At 39.6% G+C, this 24,732-nt stretch overlaps 1 protein-coding gene and 1 pseudogene across 5 annotated transcripts in view; one reads left to right on the top strand and one right to left on the bottom strand.

The window, feature by feature from the left end:
• The window catches only part of ZNF609 (zinc finger protein 609), a 194,983-nt gene that overhangs the window by 83,050 nt on the left and 87,201 nt on the right, over nt 1-24,732 (top strand). The window lies entirely within an intron of this gene.
• On the bottom strand, nt 7,815-8,098 carry LOC119239570 (transcription factor BTF3-like; annotated as a pseudogene).

Raw genomic sequence — 24,732 nt, forward strand, 5'->3', positions numbered from 1 at the left:
TACAAGAACTGGGGTACAGGCCAGAGGTGTTGGGGGTAAGAGGATTCACCAGAGACAGAGTGGGGAACAGAACAGGCAGACTGACTGAAACACACTGCTGAGGGGAGCAGCGGGCGAGACAGGAGAGGTCTGCTGCGCCATGTGGGTTTTTCCCTGGCCAGCCGGGGATTGAATTCGTGCTGCACAGGCTGTGGACAGCTTCATAGGATGTGTCTTAACCCCTTGCGCCACCAGGGAGGCCCTATAGTCATTTCTTAAAGGTCCAATTAGCTACACTTTTTTTTTTGGTGGGATCCTCCCCGGCGGCCGGGGAACGAACCGGCCCTGCAGAGGCTGCGGGTAACCTCGCAGCCCAGCGCTCAACTGCTGCGCCACCAGGGGAGGCCTCAATTAGCTACACATATTTAATTGGGATTAATTTATTCAGTTGACTAACTGCTTAAAATTAAATGTGAGTAGAGGAAACAGATACAAAGAAGAGACACTGGGAAAGGTTTAGGATTGTAGAGTCCTAAATTGCCGGTGGAGGGAATGGGAGAGACAGTTGCCTGCTTCCCAGTTTTACCTTGGGTGACCCTCTAATTACAGTTCACTAACTCTGAACTGCTTTTGAGAGCTGGTGGAGAAAGACACTATTACAGCCTAGTAGTATGTAACTCTGTTCTGCTGGAGGCTGCCATCCTCTTCCAGGTCATGGGTAGTATCTCTTAGTGTCATTCAGAGGTGAGAACTATATCATGGTAGGCAGCCTGAAATTGGATAGTACAGAGGGCTTTGGTGTAAGCTTTGGGAAATTTGATTCCAGACAGAGTGAAACCTCAAACTCTCTAGAACTTGTTTCGCATATCATGCAGTCATAAGGAAATAAAGAATCTAAAACAGAACTGGCTATGTAGAGTAGAGGAGAATATAAACAGGCAAATATTTTAAAAGATTTTTAAGGCAGGCTTTCAAAAATTTATTAATTTTCTTACATTGTTGTTCATTTTTGTATAATAATTCTTTTCTCCCCTCAGGTGTAGACCCAATAGTTTTACTACCACCGTATCACCGGTGAGCCATCACCATATTCCCTTGTGATCTTTTCTAAAGCAGGCTTTTATGTTATACTTTTGCATAGCTGATGCATCCTGGCAGCAGTTTTCAAGAGGGTGTGGGTACTGAGGTTTCTCCTCTACCAACAAGTAGACCAGCAAGGTGTTCGAGAATTCAAGTCACTTCTGACAACACTCTACTAGGTGATAGCATCAGATTTCACAGATGAAAGGCTCAATTTGCCAAGACTGCCCTTCAGATGCCAGCTTCAAACTCCAGGTTTCTGACCAGCCAGCTACAGACTAGAGGTAACCATGATCCCTTTCCTCAGGCTTCAGGTGCCCATCACAAACCCAGATTATTTTCTGTGTTTCTGACCAGCTGGTATAAATCAGAAGTTCCCAAGGTACCCTCTTGAGGATAAAGTTAAATTTGCTAGAATGGCTCACACAACTCAGGAAACCCATTTACTCACTAGATCACCAATTTATTACAAGGGATGCAAATCAGCAATCAGGTGGATAAGGTGTACAGGATAAGATATGGGAAACGGTGCAGAGACCAGGCCCTCTCCAGGCTAATAATTTTTCCCCAAATCTCTACATAATTGCTAACCCGTAAATTCTTTAAAGCCCCTGTTTCTAGGCTTTTATGGGAACTTTATTACATAGGCATGATTAATTAACTCATTGGCCATTGGCAGTTGAACTCAACCATCCTGCCTGTCTTCCCTCCCTGGAGGTCAGGGTGGAGGGATTGAAAATGCACCCAGCCCACATTCTCAGATGTTTCTTTTTTTTTTTTTTTTTAAAGAGGCATTTTTTTTTTTTTTTATTTATTTGTTTGTTTATACATGCACTGGGTACAGTCAGAAGCGTGGGAGGGTGAGAGAATTCACCAGAGCCAGAGCGGGGAGCAGAGCAGGCAGAAGGACCGAAGTACACTGCTGAGGGGAGCAGCGGGCGGCAGGAGAGGTCTGCGCGCCATGTGGGACCCTCCTCTGGTGGCCGGGGAGCAGCCGGGGATTGAACTGGCGCCGCGGAGGCTGCGGGCAGCCCCGCAACCCAGCGCTCAACCGCTGCGCCACTGAGGAGGCCCTCTCAGATGTTTCTTAAAAAGTAACCTTCATTAACTTATTAATAAGAGATACTTTTAATGCTCGAGCCATTTAGGAAATTGCAAAGGGTTTGGGGGGAGCTGTGAGCTAGGAACTATGAATGAAGACCAAGTATATATGAGAAATAATTTGGTCATTTGAATGACTCTATCTATTCCTACAACCCACAATATTACAACTTGCAGTTGGATAGCATAAACTGGTACCTCCTTTAAAGAACCTACCATTCCATCTGAAAATTAAAACAGCTTTTCGAACATAATGGACTACTCTATTCAGTATGAATTTTCCTTTCCCTAACCTTTTTTTCAAATGGACAATTTAAAATATATAGAAAAGTAAAGAGAAGTAAAACATTACCTAACACCTAGATTCAATTCTTACGATCTTTTTGCCATATATACTTTACTTTACTTTATCTTTGTTTTATTGAACAGTTTGTAATTTGAAACAATTTTCTAAATACTTCAGCATGCATCTCAAAGAAATTTAGCACATTTACTTATATAATCAAAATACCATTGTTATATTACACAATAATTCCATAATGTCACACTTCTTATCCATGTGTACCAAGATGTTTTATTTAGCCAATTAACCCTACTGCCCCACTCCCCACCCCCTTGGGCCTTACTTTTCCTGTCACTTTGCCATGGACTTGATACCTAGCAGCAGTTGAAGTTGTTTGAAGATTTGTATGGTTTTAAATTTGGAAACTTGGAGCAGTGGTTCTCAATTTGGTCTGCTTTTAAAAATCTTAAGGGCCTCCCCGGTGGCGCAGCGGTTGAGCGCTGGGTTGCGAAGCTGCCCACAGCCTCTGCGGCACCGGTTCGATCCCCGGCTGCTCCCCGGCCCGGGGGAGGATCCCACATGGTGCGCAGACCTCTCCTGCCACCCGCTGCTCCCCTCAGCAGTGTGCTTCGGTCCTTCAGCCTGTTCTGCTCCCCGCTCTGGCTCTGGTGAATTCTCTCACCCTCCCGCGCTTCTGACTGTACCCAGTGCATGTATAAACAAAACAAACAAACAAATAAATAAAATAAATAAATAAATAAATAAATAAATAAATAAATAAATAAAAATCTTAAGCCTGGGCCTCCCTGGTGGCGCAGTGGTTGAGCGCTGGGTTGCGAAGCTGCCCGCAGCCTCTGCAGTGCCGGCTCGATCCCCGGCTGCTCCCCGGCCACCGAAGGAGGGTCCCACATGGCGCGCAGACCTCCCCTCAGCAGTGTACCTTGGTCCTTCTGCCTGCTCTGCTCCCTGCTCTGGCTCTGGTGAATTCTCTTACCCTCCCGTGCTTCTGACTGTACCCAGTGCTTGTATAAATAAATAAATAAATCTAAAAAAAATTAAAAAAAAAAATCTTAAGCCCCTTGGGCCTCTCCGGTGGCACAGCGGTTGAGCGCTGGGCTGCGAAGCTGCCCACAGCCTCTGCAGTGCTGGTTCGATCCCCAGCCATGGGCGAGGGTCCCACATGGCACGCAGGTCTCCTGCTGTGCCTGCTGCTCCCCTCAGCAGTGCTTTTGGTCCTTCTGCCTGTTCTGCTCCCCGCTCTGGCTCTGGTGAATTCTGTCACCCTCCCGTGCTTCTGACTGTACCCAGTGCTTGTATAAATAAATAATTAATCTTTATGGGAAAAAAAAAAATCTTAAGCCCCTTCATTCCATCTCAAATAAATCAGGGTTTTTGGGGCTGGGGAACCCATATACCAATTATTTTTTAGTTTCTCAGGTAATTCTAATGTGTGAACAAAATTGAGAATCAGAAGTAGATTGTGCTCTACTCAACTTCAGTGAGCGAGTGGTCAGAAGTGTTGTTGTAGCCAGATCCCCCCACCCCACTCCCTACCTGTATGTAGCTTAAACATTTTGTTAGAAAAGCTAAACTAAATAGAATTAAATACTTAACACTCTTTGTGTACTGTTCTCTGTCATCCCCTCCCCACCTTTTTGATTTATTCTCCAAGTGCATTCCCTGGAACCTTGAGAACTAATTGTTTTACATCTTTTAACAAAAATCTCAGTGCCCCCTAAGGTTGATACCAGGGTAAACATCTGCTGATCTTTACAGGTTATTAACCCCGAAGAAACACTCAGCTGAAAAAGATAAACTCTGTAACTCATCAAGTCTGTATTCCAGTGCCTCTCCAGAACTCACTCTCTTCGTGTTCCATATCTCATCATATTCCTACCCCCTATATAATCACGCTGCTCCTGCCATTTGGAGAACCAATTTCTTTTAGGGTATCGGTGGTGACTAATCCCTTAATGACCACCTCATGCGTAATAAACTCCTTTGTAAAAAGATTTTCTTGTACTTCAGAGTTTGGCTTTCTGGGTAGCGAGCAGAGACCCAGTTTAGTCTTTTACATTTGTTTTTGTTTTATAAAGGTTTTATTTTTGCGTAGAAGAACTGGTGTGTAGGCCAGAGTTATGGGGGCTGAGAGGAGTCACCAGAGACAGACTGAGGAGCACAACAGGCGGATCTACTAAAATACACTGCTAAGGGGAGCAGTGGGCGAGACAGGAGAGGTCTGCTGTGCTATATGTCAGTTAACTCCCTGGCCAGGCATCAAACTTAGGCCTTCACAATGATGGCTCTGAGACTTAACCCCTAGGACATCAAGGAAGTTCCCTGGTCTTTTATATTTGGATGAAGAGTTGACATTTTTCTCACCAGAATAGAGATGAAGGGTGGCATGTTAAGGTGTTTAGGCTTTTTCCTTTCTTTTACTAAACATCTAAAATATTTCAAGCACAAAGCTAGGTTCCATTCATAATGATGAATAAGATATGTTAACTATGGTGTCCTGGAAAGACTTTGGACTTGGAAGTCAGATTTCTCTGGAGATAAATATAGCTTTGCTATATTTATTACTATTTATTACTATTTGCTGTAGTTGTGTTCCTTTGAAGTCCTGAACCTCCATGAGTTTGATATGACCTAACTTACCTTGTTTTCTGGTTGTTGTTTTTTTTTAATGTCTTTTTTGTTATGGTATTAGCACAGTAAGACTCTCTTCTTTTATCTTTCAACTGATGTCTGTGTGTGTGTGTGTGTCCCATTCTAGAATCCACACAGTACACTTTTCCTTTCCGACATTACCTTTACCATTCTTGTAGTCTGTGTTCCAGCCACATTAGTTTTTTTTACTATTCCTCAGGCATATGAAGCACATACCTACTCTTGGACCTTTTTTACTAGTTTTCTCCCCACCACCTGTGCTCCCCACCCTAGCCTGGAACACACACTGGCCTGTTACCTGCTGCACGACTCCCATTTCTTTATCAGTGTGGTGTTGCCCGATGCAGCACTGGCCCTTGTTAGTCATTTAGGTTTCAATTTAAATGTCCTGTCCTCAGTGAGGCTTTCCTTGACCGCCTAATCTACAGTAACCTCCCAGATAGTTTATGTAAAATGTTTGGTTTTCATTTTGGTACTTGTCCCTTTTTGATATTTTGTTTGTTATCTCTTCCTTCCTCTACTCCAATGTAAGAACAGGTGAGAGCTCGTCTATTTTGTTACCTTGTGTTTCCAATAAGTATAGAAAAATACCTGACCCCTAGAGGATGGCCAATATTTTTGTTAAATTAATGAATAAATGAAGTGGTAATACTAATCCTACCTTTTGTTTGAGATAACATGTGGAAAATTAGAGACAATCTCCAATCAATCCCTACATGCCCTTTCTACAAGGAGCATATTTTCTTATAAATGGTGAAAGCTTAGAAAATCTAAGTTATTTCCTGTTAAATATATAACTGTGTTGGCTCTTCCATTTCAGTAGCACCCTGCTACTTCCTTCCAGTGAGCTCTCATAATGACTCCCCTTAAGAAAAGGCATCAGTAGTAATTATACTATCTTAATATATTTTTCTCTGAACAAGGAATAGTTGCCTAACTTTTGAGCAATACTAGAGACATAGAGAATAGAATGCACCTATAAATAAGCTTGTCTTTGTAGGTACCACTGAGACTCAAAAAGTAGGCACTTTAGTCATCCAGTTAGCTTTCTTTCCCTGTTGTCTTTCCCCAACTAAAAAGCAAATAGAGAATGCTCTTGACTTTCTTTTTTCTTTCTGGTGTGTTTTTTAAGCTTTAATTATTGATTTGTACTATATGTTGGGGATGGGATGATTAGAACACATCTCACTATATCTCTATGAGGTAGGAACTTTCTCTTATTCCCATTTTATACATAAGCATAGTGAGTCTTAGGAACTTAAGAAACTTGCCTTAGTTGATGATTCATGGAACCAGGATTAAAATCCAGGTAGCTTGATGTTATATTCCATAATTTTAACCATACTACTCCTCATTATATCTTTTTCCTCTCCTCATCTTTATCACTTAAATATTTCTATAAAAGGCATTTGCATTGACACAGGATAAATGTATGTCTCAGAGTACTGATACTCAATGTTTTTCTGCAACTCTATTCAAGAGAAAATAGTATCAATGATTTTGAGTATGATAGTACAACTAAAAGATGTCCCTATTTATTGGCAAATGTGAAATTTAAGAAGAAATGATGCTTGTGCTATAATATCTAGTTTACCTTCAGTATCAAATTAAATTTCCTGATCCTGGATGTTAAAGTCATTTATTTGTCACTATGCCTACAAACATTTATTAGTGTTTAGCACTGTCCTAGATACTGTATATCTCACTGTATTTAAAAAACTCAAAATAGGGGCCTCCCTGGTGGTGCAGTGGGTTGAATGCTGTGCTATGAACCTGTCCACAGCCTCTGCAGCATGGGTTTGATTCCTGGCCAGCCAGGGAGATACCCACATGGCGTGGCAGACCTCTCTTGTCTCTCCCGCTGCTCCCCTCAGCAGTGTTTTTGGTTGTCTGCCTGTTCTGTTCCCCGCTCTGTCTCTGGTGAATTCTCTCACCCTCCTACACCTCTGGCCTGTACCCCAGTTCTTGTATAAATAAATAAATCTTTAAAAAAAGATAAAATAAAAACTCAAACTGATCATGGGGCCCTATGTCAGTTTTTGGGCCATGTGAGTTTTCCATACTTTCTTGATTGTCAGTGTTCTTAGCATCTCAATTTTTTTCATGGTATTCCTAGGTTGAATGACATATCTAATGATCCATGTATTAAGTATTAGACCTAAATCTAATACGTATTTATGTTCTAATGATGTAAGTCATTTACATTTACATTTATGGACAAAAATAATGCCCATAAATTGATAGGAAAAGGAATTTATCTCATTCTTAAATTACTATAATTACTTACCAATAAAATATTTGTGTGTTATCTGTTGGGAACTACACTTCTCAACCATTAGAATCAGATTAGACACCACCACAATGATTTTCTTTTTTTTTTTTAATAGGCAAAGAACTTTATTAACCCATGTTTCAAACATTATTCCCAAGCTTCTTTAGTTTAATTAGCTGCAAAGAATGAAATGAGTATAATCAAAAACTGATAAGAGCTTCAGTGTCCAGAACCTCAAGTTTTAAAATATTAGAGATCTAGATTTTATCAGATTCATGAACAAATTTTTAAAAAGCAGTTGTAAATATATAATATATAAATATATATAATATATATAATATATAAATATATATAATATATAAAATAGCAGCTCCCAACAACTTCTTCAAGTTTTATCTTCTTTAAAAAAGTTGACTTGTACAATTTGCATCATTTTGAAACCTCATCAAAATTCTCCACGAGATCTGGAATCATTGTCATCCTCTGCAGTAACAAGTAGTGCTTTTCCACCCACAGATTGTTTGGGCTGAGTTTTAGCCAGTCTCCTTAAACTAGTCAGACTATTTGTATCAAGCTAGTTTAAGATGCTGGGTAGCATTTCTGTCAGCTGCTTTGTTTTTTAGCCTGGCAATAATGAAAGTGTTTGCTGCCAGAGATGCCTGAACTTTAGGATTGTTAAAGTGGATCATCACTGTTCCTTGGTTTGTGAACATATTAAATACCAGAGAAGATAATATTTACCCTTAACTTCTTTAAGGAGAACTGAAGTTTTTAATCAAGTTGTTTTTCTTCGAGCAGTCTCTTTTCTGCCACTGCATACTTGTGTGAGTTTCTTAGTTTCTCCTGGCTCATGAGTTTCTTTCTTTTCTATTTTTTTAAAGATTTTTTTTATTAATTTATGCATATAAGCACTGGGGATGTAGGCCAGAGGTGTGGAGGGTAAGAGGATTCACCAGAGACTGAGTGGGGAGCAGAACAGGCGGATCCACTGAAATGCACTGCTGAAGGGAACAGTGGGCAATATAGGAGAGGTCTGCTGCGCCATGTGGGTTAGCTCCCTGGCCTGGGATGGAACCCACCCACAGTGGCTGGCTGTAGCTTGATAGCTCTAAGACTTTAACCCCTGTGCCACCAGGGAGGGCCCTGGCTCATAAGTTTCTTTCATCTTGTTGAAGCAGGAAAAGGGCCTTATGGGGCACTAGGGTTTGTGATCAGAGGGTCTCTGGTAGACCAGCTGAGATAGGGGACACATGGACACATGCAGGGATGCAAGATAGCAGTTCATCCCACATTAATTTTCATGTACTTGCTTATTATTACAACTGTTGGAAACCCAATTCTGCAAAGATACATTATCATCCAAAGGAATGTAGCGTGATTTTATTTGTTGAAACTATAACTTGTGGTGAGTTTAATGTAATTTTTGAGATCTTGTGGTATAGCTGTATTTTCTTCAAAAATTTAAAATATTCAACAATGCCTGCCTGAGTTTGTTGAGGGCATCTCAGTACACATTTGGTAACTGACCACAGCCTGTGCCAAAAAATGGTCCCAATATAACTAAATTTATTTTGTATTACACCCTTGTTGAAACATCCTATTCCAGTCTACCTTCTTCCCCTTCCCATAAATATCTATTTTTGTTTCTACCTCTAGTGTGTGCCGTTTTTACCACCTCACACTTGTCTTCGTCAATCGCCTTTCCCCTTTTCTTTTAAACCATATTTCTTCCCTCCTAAATTCTATTTTAAGACATCTGTTTAGATTCTAGTTATGAATCTATTGTCATTTTTCGTATTCTACTGTGGTATGCTCAAAAAACGGTCCCCTACAAAGCTACCCACATTCTAATCCTTATGAACGTTACTTTATATGGAAAATTACCTTTGCAGATATGATTAAGGATCTTGAGATAGGGAGATTATCCTTGATTACCAAGATGGGCTCACATGCAGTTCTGTGTATCCTTACAAGAGAGGAACAGGGGGACATTTGCATATATAGAAGAAAAGGCGCTATGGAGGTGGAGCAGAGAGCGATTTGAAGATGCTTGCCTTGAAAATTGGAGTAATGTGGCCAGGGCAAGAATGCTGGCCACCACCAAAGGCTGAAAGCGTCAAGAAACCAATTTTCTCCCAGAGCTTCCAGAAGAGGCTTGACCCTATGGATAATTTCAGCCCAATGAAATAATCTTGGACTCCATACCTTTGAAAATAAATTTGTGTTGTTTTAAGATACTAAATTTATGTTAATTTGTTCCAGTTACAGGAAACAAATACATCTATCTTCTAGATTAGTTAACTTTTGTGCAGAGTTTATCTGGCTTATTTTTTCTTTATAGACTCAAACACTAAGTGGCTCCTTCTTTGCTGACAAAATTTCTCTTTGATCACATTTGGTCTGCTTGAAGAAAACTGATGCATGAATGGTTAATTAATTTGTTCATTTACATATTCATTCAACAACGTTTTTTTTTTTTTTTTTGTGCCAAGCACTACGCCAGGAACCATTTTTATGATTAAGCAGACCCTTCAAAAGATAGCCTCTCATAAATTAATTATTGTACTTATTTGTTATAAATCATTAGCATTAAGCCTTAATAATTAGTAATTCAAGTTATTTCTTTCCCTCTCTTCCCCTTTTTCCCCAAACTGATAGCAAGCTGATCTTACTAGAGTTTTAGAATGAAAATCATTTGCTTATCCTAAAATAATATATTGTTCTATTCTGAAATTTTCCTCAAAGTTTAGGTTGTTAATGTAGAAAAGCACCTCAGAAATAATTATCCTAACCTTCCTATTCCTATGTGCAGGAACTGATTGCTAAAAAGGAAAAGTGATTTGCATGAAGTCATAAAACTTAGGGACAAAGTAGAATTCTGTTCCAATTCATTATTCTTTTGACTGTGGGCAGAACCAAATTTACTATGACACAGACTTTAAATTTATATTTAATTATTAGAATTTTGCACTGGTGAATCTATCCCCAAAATGGGGCTATTATTGCCCTATAGCTTTTGATTGTTGCACTTAAACAATCAAATACGTAATGCCAATTAAATCCTGTTGCCTTCTAAGCTTGGATCTGGTGTTACAAACCCAAGACTTCCCAAAGCTGAATGTTTTGGACTGTATTTATCTCTTTCTTGGTTTCATCCCTGCTAGAATTACAGTATTACAACAGATTGAAGAGAAACCTCCATGATAAGCTAGTTCATCCCTATTTTGCAAGTGGCCATTTGAACTGATGATTCTATGGAGTAATAAGAAAAGTGCTGGATTAAGAGATGAGAGATTTAGATTCTAGTACCAGGTCTGTAACTAACTGAGAAGTAACTATAAGCAACTAGTTAAGTCAGCAAATAACTTTCTTTTTCTGAATCTCATTTTATTCAATGTTAAATGAGAGATTAATCTGGATAACCACTAATGTTCTGTGCTCTCTAGAGACTTGTGAAGCTTATGCTCCGTAAGGATGGTCTTAGGACTTTTTTCAGGTTCATGCCAATCCCAAGAATGAAAGATTGCTTTACATAGAATGAATGCTAAGTCTGATACATAGATTCCTTTTATAGACTGTTAATCCTACAAGGAAAATAAGGAACTTTGAAGAATAAAGCTTCAGTGGAGCAGAAAGTACGGCAGATTGTTTAGGTAGAATAACTTATAATGCTTCTACTGATGATGGTAATAATGAGGAAAAAAGCCAACTTTTACTTACTCTGTGCTAAATAAAGCACTGAGCACTTCAAACGTGTTAATTGAATGAATTAAATGGGTTAATAAATATACAATACAGAATAATGTCTGCTACATAATAAAAACTAAATAATAGTTGCTATTATCATCTTTATCGTTATATTATTATGGTGGTAGTTGCAGTTAATCTCCACAGCAACTCTTTAAGTAGGTACTGTTATCCATTTTACAGGTGGAGAAGTTAAATGCTAGAGGTTAAGTCAGGAAGTGAGTAGAATTAAAATTTCTAGTCTGTGTAGTTGAGTATTTGGTTAGGAATGCATATGGATAAGGATAGCTGTTTTACTTAAAATAGCCAGGGAAGGTCCTTTTGAAGAGGTGACATTTAAATCTCCGACATTTATCTGAGATCAAAAGATAGAAAACTAGCCATACAAAAATGGAGGGGTGGGGGAGGACAGGAGTTCTAGGCAGAGTTAAGGCAAGTGCAAATGCCTAAAAGGGGAAATGGATTTGATAAGATTCTAAATATAGAAATGCCACCTTCTCGCGCCTCCCCTGTGGCGCAGCGGTTGAGCGCTGGGTTGTGAAGCTCCCTGCGGCCTCTGCGGCGCCAGTTCCATCCCTGGCTGCTCCCCGGCCACCAGAGGAGGGTCCCACATGGCCAGCAGACCTCTCCTGCTGCCCGCTGCTCCCCTCAGCAGTGTACTTCAGTCCTTCTGCCTGCTCTGCTCTCCGCTCTGGCTCTGGTGTATTCTCTCACCCTCCCGAGCTTCTGACTGTACCCAGTGCATATATAAACAAACAAACAAACAAATAAATAAATAAAAAAGAAATGCCACCTTCTCAGTAAATCCTTCTTTGAGTGCTCTAAAATTACACACCTACACAAACTTCCTATCCCCTTTTCCCTGTTTTGTTTTCTCCTTTACACGTACACTATCTCACATACTATCTGACTTATTTTGGTTTCATCTGTCTCCCCACAATGGTATATTAACTCTATGAGGACAGGGATTTTTTCCTGGTTTGTTGTATCTAGGGGGCCTCTCTTAAGCCATGGAACTTATTTCAACAAATTGGAAAAAAGTCTCATTTCCAAGACGTTGGAGCCCCATACCCTGCAGGACACAGCTTAGCAAAGCGTGATGGGGATTTCAGCTGTCTACTCAGGTGCAGAGTTTATTTGGCTCCTAGGTTATATAAGACATAATTGAACAACGTTACATGACAATCCTGTATGCATCCATAATACTATAACAGTGCTAGCATGTCGCTGGTATTGAATAAATATTTATAGAATAACAGAATGGTTTAGCATAAAGGGGGAGAGTGGTTATGAGACAAGAAGATAAGCAGAAGCCAGGTCTAGCAGGAATTTCTAAGGAGTTTGATTTTTTTTCCCTAATAGCAATCAACTGGGAAGTCCCTTGGAACACTTTTCATTGAATATCTTCTGTGACTTTAATAAGTGCTGTAAGTATTTCTGTAGTAGAGAAAGCATAGGTCAAGTTAGTTGAAGTCCAACTTTCAATACTTTTAGATCTTGACCTCAGGGATTTAGTTTTTACCTACTGTCTCCATAACCCTGTCTATCTGGCATTGCATTTTGTCTGCCTATGTTATATGATATTCAATTAAGCTATGTGAGGGGCTTTGGGATAAACTGTATAAAAAAACTCATTTTTTTCTTGCAGCCCCAAATCCAGACGCAGGGTAGTTTTTTATCTAGAGTAGTTGCAGAGAACTCAGACCCTCTAGTCCTTGTAATTGAATAGTGAGTAAGAGAAAAAATGAGGACATTATTCTATATAGGAACTTCCTATGTGATTTTTTTAGAAGATTTTTTTTAATTTATATATTTATACAAGTCAAAGAATCAAGTAGGTAAGATTTAGTTATTAAGTGTGTTGGGCAAAGGCATGGGAGGGTGAGAGAATTCATCAGAGACAGAGCGGGGAGCAGAACAGGCAGACTGATGGAAAACACTGCTGAGGGGAGCAGCAGGCGAGACAGGAGAGGTCTGCTGTGCCATGTGGGTATCTCCCTGGCCGGCCAAAAATTGAACCCATGCTGCAGAGGCTGCGGACAGCTTCACAGCACAGCGCTTGAACTGCTGCACCACCAGGGAGGCCCCCTATATGATTTTTTAAAAGACTATCTCATTTTTCATCAGCTCCCCCACCTTCATCTCCCCAAAATCACCAAATTTCACTGATGTGAGTTAAGTTTCCCTATTCACAGATGAGATGGCAGCTGGAATCCTGACATTAAATGACTGTTTGAACTTTTGTTTCTCTTTCATGTTGATGTATTTCTTTGGCACTCAAGTCTGTATTTGAGAATTCACTTTCTCTCTAAGAGCTTTTTCTTGACAGTTTTTTTTTTTTTTTAAGATTTATTTATTTATTTATGCAAGCACTGGGGTACAGTCAGAAGTGCGGGAGGGTGAGAGAATTCATCAGAGCCAGAGGGAAGAGCAGAGCAGGCAGACTGACCAAATACACTGCTGAGGGGAGCAGCGGGTGGCAGGAGAGGTCTGCGCGCCATGTGGGACCCTCACAGGCGGCAGGGGATTGAACCGACGTTGCAGAGGCTGTGGGCAGCTTTGCAACCCAGCACTCAAACGCTGCGCCACCGGGGAGGCCCCTTTTTCTTGACAGTTTTTAATCTTACTCCCTTTCTCTTCTTTGCTAGTGAAAGGATATGGCTTGAAAAAGAAGGATACTCCTGAGGATTACTGATGGAGTTCCTGCTCCACCATGTCCTAGGCCTAGTATGTGCACACTTCTGATGAATCACTGCTGTTAGGGTTGGTATTTACTGAGCCTCATATCCTGGTATTGTGCAAAGCATAGAATCTGCCCAACACCCTTAATAACTAAATCACCCACTTGATCCTTTGACTTTTCTCCCTCATCTTTGTTGGTGGCCACAGGGAGGAATATGTAGACACCAAACTATAAGCAAGAGGAAATCTAGACTTTATAGCTTTATTTGCTACCTGGGAAGTGGCCTGAGATTTCAAATGCAAGGAGTTGATGCTCAGTGCAGTTGCCATAAATAACCTGCTCTCATTGGAGTGAGGATAGAGTATTTCTATATGGTTGCTCAAGTTCTCTCTTCTCTTTGCCCTAATGCTCCTTCCCTCTTACTCTGTTTCATTAATTGCTTAGCAGTTGCTGATGCAATTAAAACGAGATGTGTCTGCAGCCTCTGGTTTCTAGTCAGAGGTCTCTCTCTAAGGTCTTCATCTTGCTGCTAGGGATGGGTGAACATCTAATTTTGAAGCAAGACAAGGGAGGGACCTGTGGCTGCAGTGAAATGCATTTTTTAAAAGTATCAGCTTACAGAGCTAGATTTCTCCTGACACTAATCATTTTTACTAATCTAAGCCCTTGTCCCTGGCGCTGTTCAATAATGGGGCTTATATTTGACAGCAGAGTGTATAGAAATGAATCCTGCTGAATTGCTTTTGTTAGTGATGTAGAAAGTGTTTTTTTTTTTTTTTTTTCCATTTCTTAACTAGCAAGGACAAGATAAACACAGCAGTGTCAGTGTGCAGAAGAAACAAAACCAAATCCCTGGTTTCCTATGGAAAACAAGAACTTGGCTGTGTTTAAAGGGCTAAGTCGCAACATTTAGTCTGTTTCAGGTCACTGGGTAGAGGATATACTATACCTGCTGTTACTTATGTCTCCTTCCTAACATTTTCAGCCTGCCTTTGATGTCTATTCAAAGACATGATGTCTATTTGCTTACCTTCAAAATGGCTGTGAATGACTGAGAAGATAGTTTCTACCAAGTTTCTGGTAAAGGAAGGTTGAATGCTTGATTTCCCAGTGCTGCTTGACAGGTATTCTCCACCAACTTACTTGTGCTTCAACCCTACTCTCTGTGTTTGCCACCTTTGTAGATAAGGATCATGCTGCCTACCATGGTGATACTTAAATTTTAGCATCCTAGGGAATCACTTGGAGAGCATGTTAAAATACAAATTTGTAGACTATATCCCTAGAAGTTCTGATTCAGTAAATCTGAGGCCTATTTACATTTTAACAAGTCCCTTGGAAGTGCTAATGCTTCCAGTCTGAAGACCACATTAGGGTAGCACTAGTTTAGGAATAATGCCTTCCACATCAGTAAGACTCAAGATTTATTGATTTGATTTTTCTAGTAGTTAGTCTTATCTTTGGATGTTATAGCTTGTATCCACTCTTACTTTCAAGAGAAGCTGATCTTTTGAAATTATCTTAACTTTAAACTTTTAGCCATTGCCTCCCATCTATCTCTTGTCAGGTCATTCATATTTGTTGCTAGCAGTATATCTTTTAGGATGCTTTGATATGCGAAAATGTAGCTATTTTGAAACTTTTAAATGTTTTCTATTTATGATTAGATAACTGATGTGATGTTTTATGCCCAGGTGACAGTTTCCAGTTTTTTTCTACTGTAGGAAAAGTACGTAATGTGTATTCTTAGTGAACTTGTTAGATTCCCTGACCCACCCAGATTTGGTCAAATCACATTCTGACCTGGTGGAAAAGATCATTATTATTTCTTCCCCCCCCCTTTTTTTTTTTTAAGATTTATTCATAAAAGAGCTGAGGGTGTAGGCCAGAGGTATGAGGGTGGGGATGAGAGGATTCACCAGAGACAGAGTGGGGAGCAGAACAGGTGGATTAACTGAAATACACTGCTGAGGGGATCAGCAAGCGAGACAGGAGAGGTCTGCTGCGCCTTGTGGGTTAGCTCCCTGGCTGGGGTCAAACTCATGCTGCAGTGGCCACAGATAGCTTCATAGTGCTGAGACTTACCCCTTGTACCACCAGGAAGGGCCCTATTATTTCTTCCTTTTAATAGATTTTACTTTTTTTTTTAAAGATTTATTTATGCATGTAAGAATTGGGGTATAGGCCTGAGGTGCGGGGGAAGGGGTGAGAGGATTCACCAGAGAATGAGTGGGGAAAAGAACAGGCATATTGACTGAAAAACACTGCTGAGGGGAGCAGCAGGTGAGACAGCAGAGGTCTGCTGCACCATGTGAGTTAGCTCCTTGGCGGGGGATTAAACTACTGCAGTGGCTGTGGATAGCTTCATAGTGCTGTGCGTTCCTTGTGCCACCAGGGATGCCCCTTAATAGATTTTACTTTTAACAGTTTTAGATTTTTAGAAAAGTTGAGAAGATAGTATAAAAAATTCCAAATATCCCATACCCAGTTTTCCTTGTTACTATCATCTCCTATTATTAGTGTGATAGATTTGTTTCAGTTAATGAACCACTTTTGCTATATTGTTAACCAAAGTCTGTGTTATTTAGTGGCCTTACTTGCCATTATTTCCTTTTTTTTGTTCCAGCGCCTTATCCAGGATTCCACATTACATATAATTGTCATGTCTCTTGGTGTGACAGTTTCTCAGACTTTTCTTGATTTTGATGACCTTGACAGTTTTCAGGAATACTGGTCAGGTGTCTTGTAGGATATCCCACTATGAGAATTTGTCTTATGCCATTTTCATCATATCAAGCATACATCCTTCTCAGCATGATTTATGACTCTTGATGTTGGCCTTGATCACCTGACTGAGGTAGTGTTTCTTAGGTTTCTTCACTGTAAAGTTTCTCTTTTTTGTCCCTTTTTGTATTGTTCTCTCTGAGGAAAGATATTATGCACAGTCCACAGCCAAAGGAGTGGGGAGTCCTGCTCCTGTTGTTTGAGTACTTACTCTCTGGCACTGTAAGATGCCACAGACTCATCTTGTGTATTTCCTGTCCTAATGTTAGAATCGGCCATTTCTTCAAAGATTGCTGCTTCCTTTTATTAGAGAACAAGATCTTGGTCCTAGGCATGATTTTTGCTGCTGAAGTGGGCCCATTATTTTTTTTACCAGACATTACCATTATTTTATGTTTTTAATGGTATTAGTAAGTTTGTTGTTACTGTTAAACTTGAATAAGTATAGTTCTTAGAGGTTGAGGCTACATCATACATGTAATTTTCATTGCTCCTTCAAGTGCCTATTAGTATATTAGATGCTCTTGTATAATTTTATGAAGTTAATGTGTATTTTTCCCAGTCCTTAGTTTAAATTTCTCATTTAGAGATTTTAGAAATTTTTCTAGTATTCAGCCTTGACTGTTGTGTTTGAGAATGCTAGATTGATTGTAGTCATTGATCAATCAGTGAGCTAAGGGAAGGCTAGAATGTTACCATGTTATATTTTTGGCATTTAGGTGAAAAAAGGAGAGATTTTCCTTTGGAAAAACATTGGCACTTAGAGACTGGGTGTGGGGAGGGGAAGAAAGAACAGGGTAGAAGCATAACTTGCCTGTGATGAAAGAGGGTGTTTTACCCCTCAACATATATAGCATCTTATACTTTTAAGATTTTCTGTTAGTATAAATCTTGAGACAGAGTGAGAATAGCAACCATTGTGGAAGTTCTTTTGTTTTTTCAGAGAGGGTAGATATCTTTGTTTTCTCTTGATATATTGAATTCCCTTTTCTAATTCAGTGTTTTTGTTTGCTAACAATTACATAAATTACTGAGTTCCTGGACAGTATAGGTGTATTTAGGACTATGTGTCATTAAAAAATTTTAGCGGGCCTCCCCAGTGGCACAGCGGGTTGAGTGCAATGCTGTGAATCTGTCCGCGGCCTCTGCAGTGCAAGTTCGATTTCCTGCTGGCCAGGGAGATTCCCACATGGCATGGCAGAACTCTTCTGTCGCGTCTGCTGCTCCCCTCAGCGGTGTATTTCGTCAGTCTGCCTGTTCTGCTCCCCACTCTGTCTCTGGTGGGTCCTCTTGCCCTCCCACGCCTCTGGCCTGTACATACCCCAGCTCTTGTATATAAATAAATAAATATAAAAAAATAAAAAATTTTAGCAAGGTGAACTTAATGGTATAACCACTTGAACTTTTCCAATGTTTGGAGCTTAAACTACATCCTAGTCAAGAAAGTTGATTTTATTTTTTCTCAGGGTTTGACACATTGAGAGGCCCCAAACCCCTGTCCTTACTTTAGGCTGAGTTTATTTACTTCAGTTGTATTACTGGGATTTGCCGACATAAATATGGTTTTTGTATTAATAGCTATTGTTTATTCTTTGCCTACTTGCTGCCAATTTCATGAGCTTTTCTTTAAAAGTTAACACTGATTTTAAATGTATTACAAATTCTGATATAGACTCTTGTTGTTTCTGAGTTACTAGGTCAGTTCAGAATTCATCAGACTTTGTTCTAAAATAAAACCAGCGCATTGTTAAAAATGATATCCAAGAATAGGGTCTAGAATTATTTTATTCAGCCAAACTATCAATCTTGTCTAAGAAGATAGAATAAACTTGCAGTGTCTCAAAATATTTACTTCCTATACACTATTCTGGGAAGCTACAGGGAGATGTTTTCCACAAAATAAGAGTAAAAACCAGGAAAGAGGAAAATGTGATAGGAGAAACAGGAAATCCAATAAATAAGAGAGTCTAGAAGATCCCTCAAAATAGTGAGTGGAGATTTCAGGAAAAACAAGTTTACCAACCCTGAGAGGGCAGCCATTTCTAATGGGAGAAGGTTCAAAGTGTCCAAGAGAGAATTCTTTAGGAAGATGAAATAGAGTATTTGGTGGTGCCAAATGTCTTAAGAGGAAATTTAGACAACTCACAGAGATTTTCTGGGATAAACTATTAATAAAAACATAGAAACCTGAGCAAATGAATTTTAAAAATGATGCAAGCAAGTAGTTTGCCTTGAATTAAGCAGTGGGACAGCAGGGGCTAGGGCTACTGTTTTTCTTAACAAACTTTGTAGAACTCTGACTCTAGACTATGTGCATGTTTAATTTTGATTTTTAAAAAATAATTGTGGGTCTAGGAAGAAAATATTAAAGAATAGGAACTTAATTGTAAAACACAATTAGTTACTCTCTAGATAATAAATTATATTACAGTGAGAATCCTAATTTAGTACATAGATCTTTGCCTGCATTTCAGATTTATCAGTTAATGTGCTTTTGGTAACAAATAACAGAAATCCTGTTAAAATGGCTTAATAGGGAAATAATCGCTCATAACAGGAAGTTCAGAGGCAGGTCATGTTTGGGTTTTGTTGTTTGTTTGTTTGTTTGTTTTGTATAATGCTATGACTACAGCTTTGTAAATGTTTCATCAAAATACCATAATATGAGGGTAAGGGAAATCTGTTTCTTAGGAGCAAGAAAGCCTTTCCCAGAAGTTCCCAGCAGACTTGTGTTCTCTCATCTCTTTGACCATAACTTGGTTATAAGCCCTCTTGTAAACTAGTCATTGATGGGAGGGATGGTATTTCAATGATTGTCTCAGACTGGTCATCTCAGGTAAAATGGATGTTGGGAGTCAATCAGTGTCTGTTTCTCTAATCATTACTTATCAAGTTTTTATGGTGAACCCACTCTCAAGAATCTTACTGCTCAGAGGGAAAAAAAGAAAATGAATGGAAAAAAGAAAATTTCCGTCATTATAAGTAGTCACATAGGTACTCAATATTTATTGAATGAATTAGATGAATGTATGTAAAGCTTTTTGGCATAGATAAAAGTCTTTTAAGGGTTCTGATGCATAGGAAAAAAAACACATGAAGCTTAAACTAGACCAGGAAGCTTCTTGAAGTAAAGAAAAAAGATTTGAATCACTGTTTACTCTTCAGCTAGTCACAGTGCTGACCTACTAGAATAAATATACTTTTGTCCAGTATTGTGCTGGTAAATATTTAAACAGTTTGGAGGAAGGGACAGGGTTTACTTGTAGTGTTTACCAATTTCCATGGTGTATATAGTCTTAGCCTGGTCAATTTCAATCTGTCAACATGGACTCAACTGCCTTGCACACCACTGCTTCTTTCTAGCAGCTTTGTTTTTATATCTAATTAATCTGAGACCGCATATTAATAAAAGCAACATTCAGCTTTTTTAACCTTGTAAATAATCAGTAATAAAACGTGGTGTATTGATATAAGGTAGCTGGTTTTGGTGCTTTGGATGGTTGTATGTTGAGGGTGTAATTTTAAGGTAATATTAAATATTGGTCTTTGTAGACATTGAGGAATGAAAAAGACCTGGATATTAGCTTTAAATGCTTGGTGGCATAGGGGTGAAGTATCAGCACTGTTACCACTATGGCCTGAGTTCAATCCCCAGCCAGGGAGATAACCCACATATGGCACAGCAGACCTCTCCTGTCTTGCCTGCCGCTCCCCTCAGCAGTGTATTTCAGTAGATCTGCCTGTTCTGCTCCCCACTCTGTCTCTGGTGAATCCTTTCACCCCTGGCCCCGTACTTCTGGCCTATACCCCAGCTCTTTTATGCATAAATAAAAATAATTTTTTTTTTAAGAAAAGAAATATGTTTATACTTTCTTTGCATGTACCTACTGTGGCGGACAGCATATTGACTTCCTTAAAATATCCATGGCCTAATCTCTGGTACCTCTTAATTTACATAACAAGAGGAATGTTACTCGATCAAACTAAGGATCTTGAAATAGAGAGTTAGCCTGGATTAACCAGGTGGACCCAGTTTAATCACAAAGATCTTCATGAGGGAAAGAGGAAGGCAGGAAAGTGAGAGATTTAAAGATGATATACTGCTGGCTTTGAAGGTAGAGGAAAGGACCATGTGTCAAAGAATACAGGAAGCCTCTATAAACTGGAAAAAGCAAGGAAACATTCTTTGCCAGAGCTTCTACCAAAAAATGCAGCCCTGTTGGCATCCTGATTTTAACCCACTGAGAACCATTTCAGGTTTCCGACCTCCAGATCTATAATAAAATTTATTTTAAGCCTCTAAATGTGTGGTGATATGTTATAGCAGCAATAGGAAACTAATACAGCAGGTGTATAGTTTTACGATGTTTTTTATTTCTTCCTGTGGATTTAAGTTACTGCCTAGTGCCCTTTCATTTCAGCCTAAAGGTCCCCTTGAGTATTTCTTTTTTGTAGGGCACGTTTGCTAGCAATGAAATCTCTCAGTTTTTGCTTATCTGGGAATATCTTAATTTCTACAAGTATTTGCAGAATGGTTTTGCTGCATGTGGAACTCAGTACTCAACCATGTAGTTGACAATTCTGTTTTAGCTTGTGCAGAGCTTCAAGAGCAACCAGAGGTGAGAACGTAGGGCCTTCTCAGATCTTTCCTGAGCATGTGATCTTCTAGATTTCCCAGAATACATGAGAGCCTTTCACAGCCCCTGTGGGCATCTCCTTCCCTAGCTTTCTTCTTAAGCTTTTTGCTTAGTGTATTGTTAGTCTCTACTGTTATCCATTTCCCCTGACTAGCCACAAAGTTAAACACTTACCCATAAGTATTTTTTTAAAGATTTATTTATGCATGCATGCAGGAGCTGGGGTACAGGCCAGAGATGCTGGGGGTGAGAGCATTCACCAGAGACAGAGTGGGGAACAGAACAGACAGATCCACTGAAATACACTGCTGAGGGGAGCAGTGGGCGAGACAGGAGAGGTCTGCTTCACCATGTGTGTTTCTCTGGCTGGCCAGGGATCAAACTTGTGCTGCAGAGGCTGCAGATTGCTTCATAGTGTGATGCTTAACCCCTTGCAGCACCAGGAAGTCCCCACCCATAAGTATTTTTGACAAATGCTACTGCTCCCCACTACCTGCCCTCCCAGGAAAAAGCACTTCATAATAGGCAAGCTATACATCTGGTCATATATAGAAAACCTTGTAAGTGGGGTTTTCCAGGGAGTCCCAGAAAGGTGAAATAATGTCAGTAATTTGAAAATGAAGCTTTGAAGGTACCCCAGCCCAGTTCTGCACCCTCCAGTGCATGTCAGGTTGCTGCTTTTCACTGCTGTTGCAGACTGATTTTCAGATTAAGGGGTGGAAAATAGCGCCATAAAGCTCTCTATTCTTATTCAGAGTCAGAGATTCAGATGTTTTTCTTCAATAAATGCTTTCCAGATTGCTGCAAGCCTTTGGTTAATTTCCAGAATTCTGAAAAATTTATTCTGGCAATTTTTGACACTTACTGCTTTATGGAGAGGTTTTCTAAGAACCTTACTCTGCCATTTTTGCCAATGTCCTTTGTCTTTATTAACATGTTTTAGTTTTTAGCTTACAGTCATTCTAAGACATTTCTGATTTGATTCTCAGTAAATTCAATGGCCATATTAATGGTCTTTACAACACCTTTATTTCTTAGTTGTCTACTTTTGATTGGGTTGTCTTTTTATTATTGTGTTGCAAAAGGGTGTTTTTTTTTTTAAATATATATTCTGGATCGAAGTCCCTTAGCAGATCAGATATGTTAAGAAGTATTTTCTGCCATTCTAATGGTTATCTTTCACTTTCTTGGTAGTCCTCAATTCTCAGTCTTTGTTACTTCACCTTTGAACAGATTTAATTCTCTTCTTTATATACATTCTTTACTTGGTTTTCTGACAACAACATTCTCTTGATTTTTTTTTCTCACCTTACTGTATGCTTCAACTTAGTCTCCTTTGCAGCTTATTTTTATTCTCTCCAACCTATAAACATTCAAATGCCCCTAGGCTCAGTCCCCAAACTACTTATTCTGTCACACCACACTCTTATCTCCTCTGCTCTCATTTATATGCTGACAACTTCAAATTTACTATCAGTCTCATATATTCATCTGCCTACTTGACATTTCCACTTAGATATCTGATAGACATCTCAAATTTAATGTGTCCAAAACCAGTCTCCTGGTTTTTTTTTTCTCTAAAACCTGATCCCTCAGTCTTCCTCATCTCAGTAAAAAGCAATTCCATTTTTCAACTCTTGTGCACTGTTGGTGGGAGTGCAAACTGGTCCAACCACTATGGAGAGCTGTGTGGAGATTTCTGGACCTACTAAACATAGAGCTTCCATATGATCCAGCAATTCCACTCCTAGGTATTTACCCAAAGGACACAGAAACATCAATTCCAAAGAGCACCTGCACTCCTATGTTTATAGCAGCACTGTTTACAATAGCTAAGCTTTGGAAACAACCCAAATGCCCAAAAATAGATGACTGGATCAAGAAGATGTGGTACATATATACCATGGAATATTACTCAGCATTCAAAAAGATAAACACATGCAATTTGCAGCAACATGGATGGCGCTGGAAGGGATCATGCTCAGCGAAATAAGCCAAAAAGAAAAAGAAAAATACCGGATGGTCTCACTCATAGCAGGAATCTAGAAAACTTAAATAAGGGACCAGGAAAATGAATATAAGAAAGTGAAAATCAAAATCAACAAAAACTATGAACCAGAGACACTTTTTGGGGGTGGGGGGCGGGAGGGGAAGGATTGGGGTCAGAATGGGGCGTTTGCAATTGTATGGGGGAATATAAAAATAAAATTTAATATTTGAAAAAAAAAAAAAAAAAAAGCAATTCCATTTTTCATTTGCTTGAGCCAAGGAGTTATTCTTAACTCTTTCTTTCTCCCTCCCCACATAGAATCCACAACAAATTCTACTACTTTATTTTTAATATATTTAGAGTCCAACGTCATCTCACTATTTCCATTACTACCAGCCTGGTTCAAGCCACTGTTTACACTCTTTTGGATTATTGTCATACCCCTTAACTAGGCTACCTGTCTTTAGTGCCCTGTAATCTTTTCTCAACAGACAGAGCAATCCTTTTAAAGCATGTCAAATTATTTCATTCCTCTTAAAACCGTGTAGTAGCTCCCATCATTCAGAAAAACTCAGAGTTCTTATAGTCACTTATATCATCTAGTCCCTATTTTTATTCTGACCTCATTTACTTTTCTGTGACTCTCACTCTTCTGTTGCCACTCTGATTCCCTTAACATTCCTCAAGTGCCCCAGGTATATTCCTACCTGAAGGTCTTTGTGTACACTGTTTTTTTCTGCCTGCATAGCAACCTTTCAGTTATCCACATGCATTCAATAACAGTGCTGTGCAGGATCAGTAGAGTTGGGGACAAAAGGAAAAATCAGTAACGTTGATCAAGCCTTTATTTAAATGTTTATATTTTGTTCATTTTCACTTTCTGCATTCATTTTGACCTTAAAAAATAAAGAGTACATTATCTTGGGCCTCCCTGGTGGCGCAGCGGTTGAGCGCTGGGTTGCGAAGCTGCCCGCGGCCTCTGTGGCGCCGGTTCGATCCCCGGCTGCTCCCCGGCCACCGGAGGAGGGTCCCACATGGCGTGCAGACCTCTCCTGCCGCCCGCTGCTCCCCTCAGCAGTGTACTTCGGTCCTTCTGCCTGCTCTGCTCCCCGCTCTGGCTCTGGTGAATTCTCTCACCCTCCCGCGCTTCTGACTGTACCCAGTGCATGTATAAACAAAACAAACAAACAAACCAGCAAACAAATAAAGCATGCCTCTATAAAAAAAAAAAAAAAAAAAAGAGTACATTATCTTCACTACTGAGTATGTTTTTTCCACCCTCCTTAAAAATTCATCTGACACAAACAGTTTACATGCCTTGCTTGCATCTTTTGTTTCTTCTGCCCAGGAAACTAGAAATAGAAGGGAATCACTTCCTGATAAAGGATATCTATCATAGACCTACAGCTGAAATTGTAGCTTATGGAGAAAAACTGAAAGCTTTTGCTTTCGGATAAAAACTTAGGTATGGATGTACTTTCTCATCACTTTTGTCCATTTCTATCC

The sequence above is a fragment of the Talpa occidentalis genome, unplaced genomic scaffold (genome assembly GCF_014898055.3).
Source record: "Talpa occidentalis isolate TD23 unplaced genomic scaffold, MPIMG_talOcc4v2.1 talOcc4.11, whole genome shotgun sequence".
In the NCBI taxonomy this organism is placed as follows: Eukaryota; Metazoa; Chordata; class Mammalia; order Eulipotyphla; family Talpidae; genus Talpa; species Talpa occidentalis.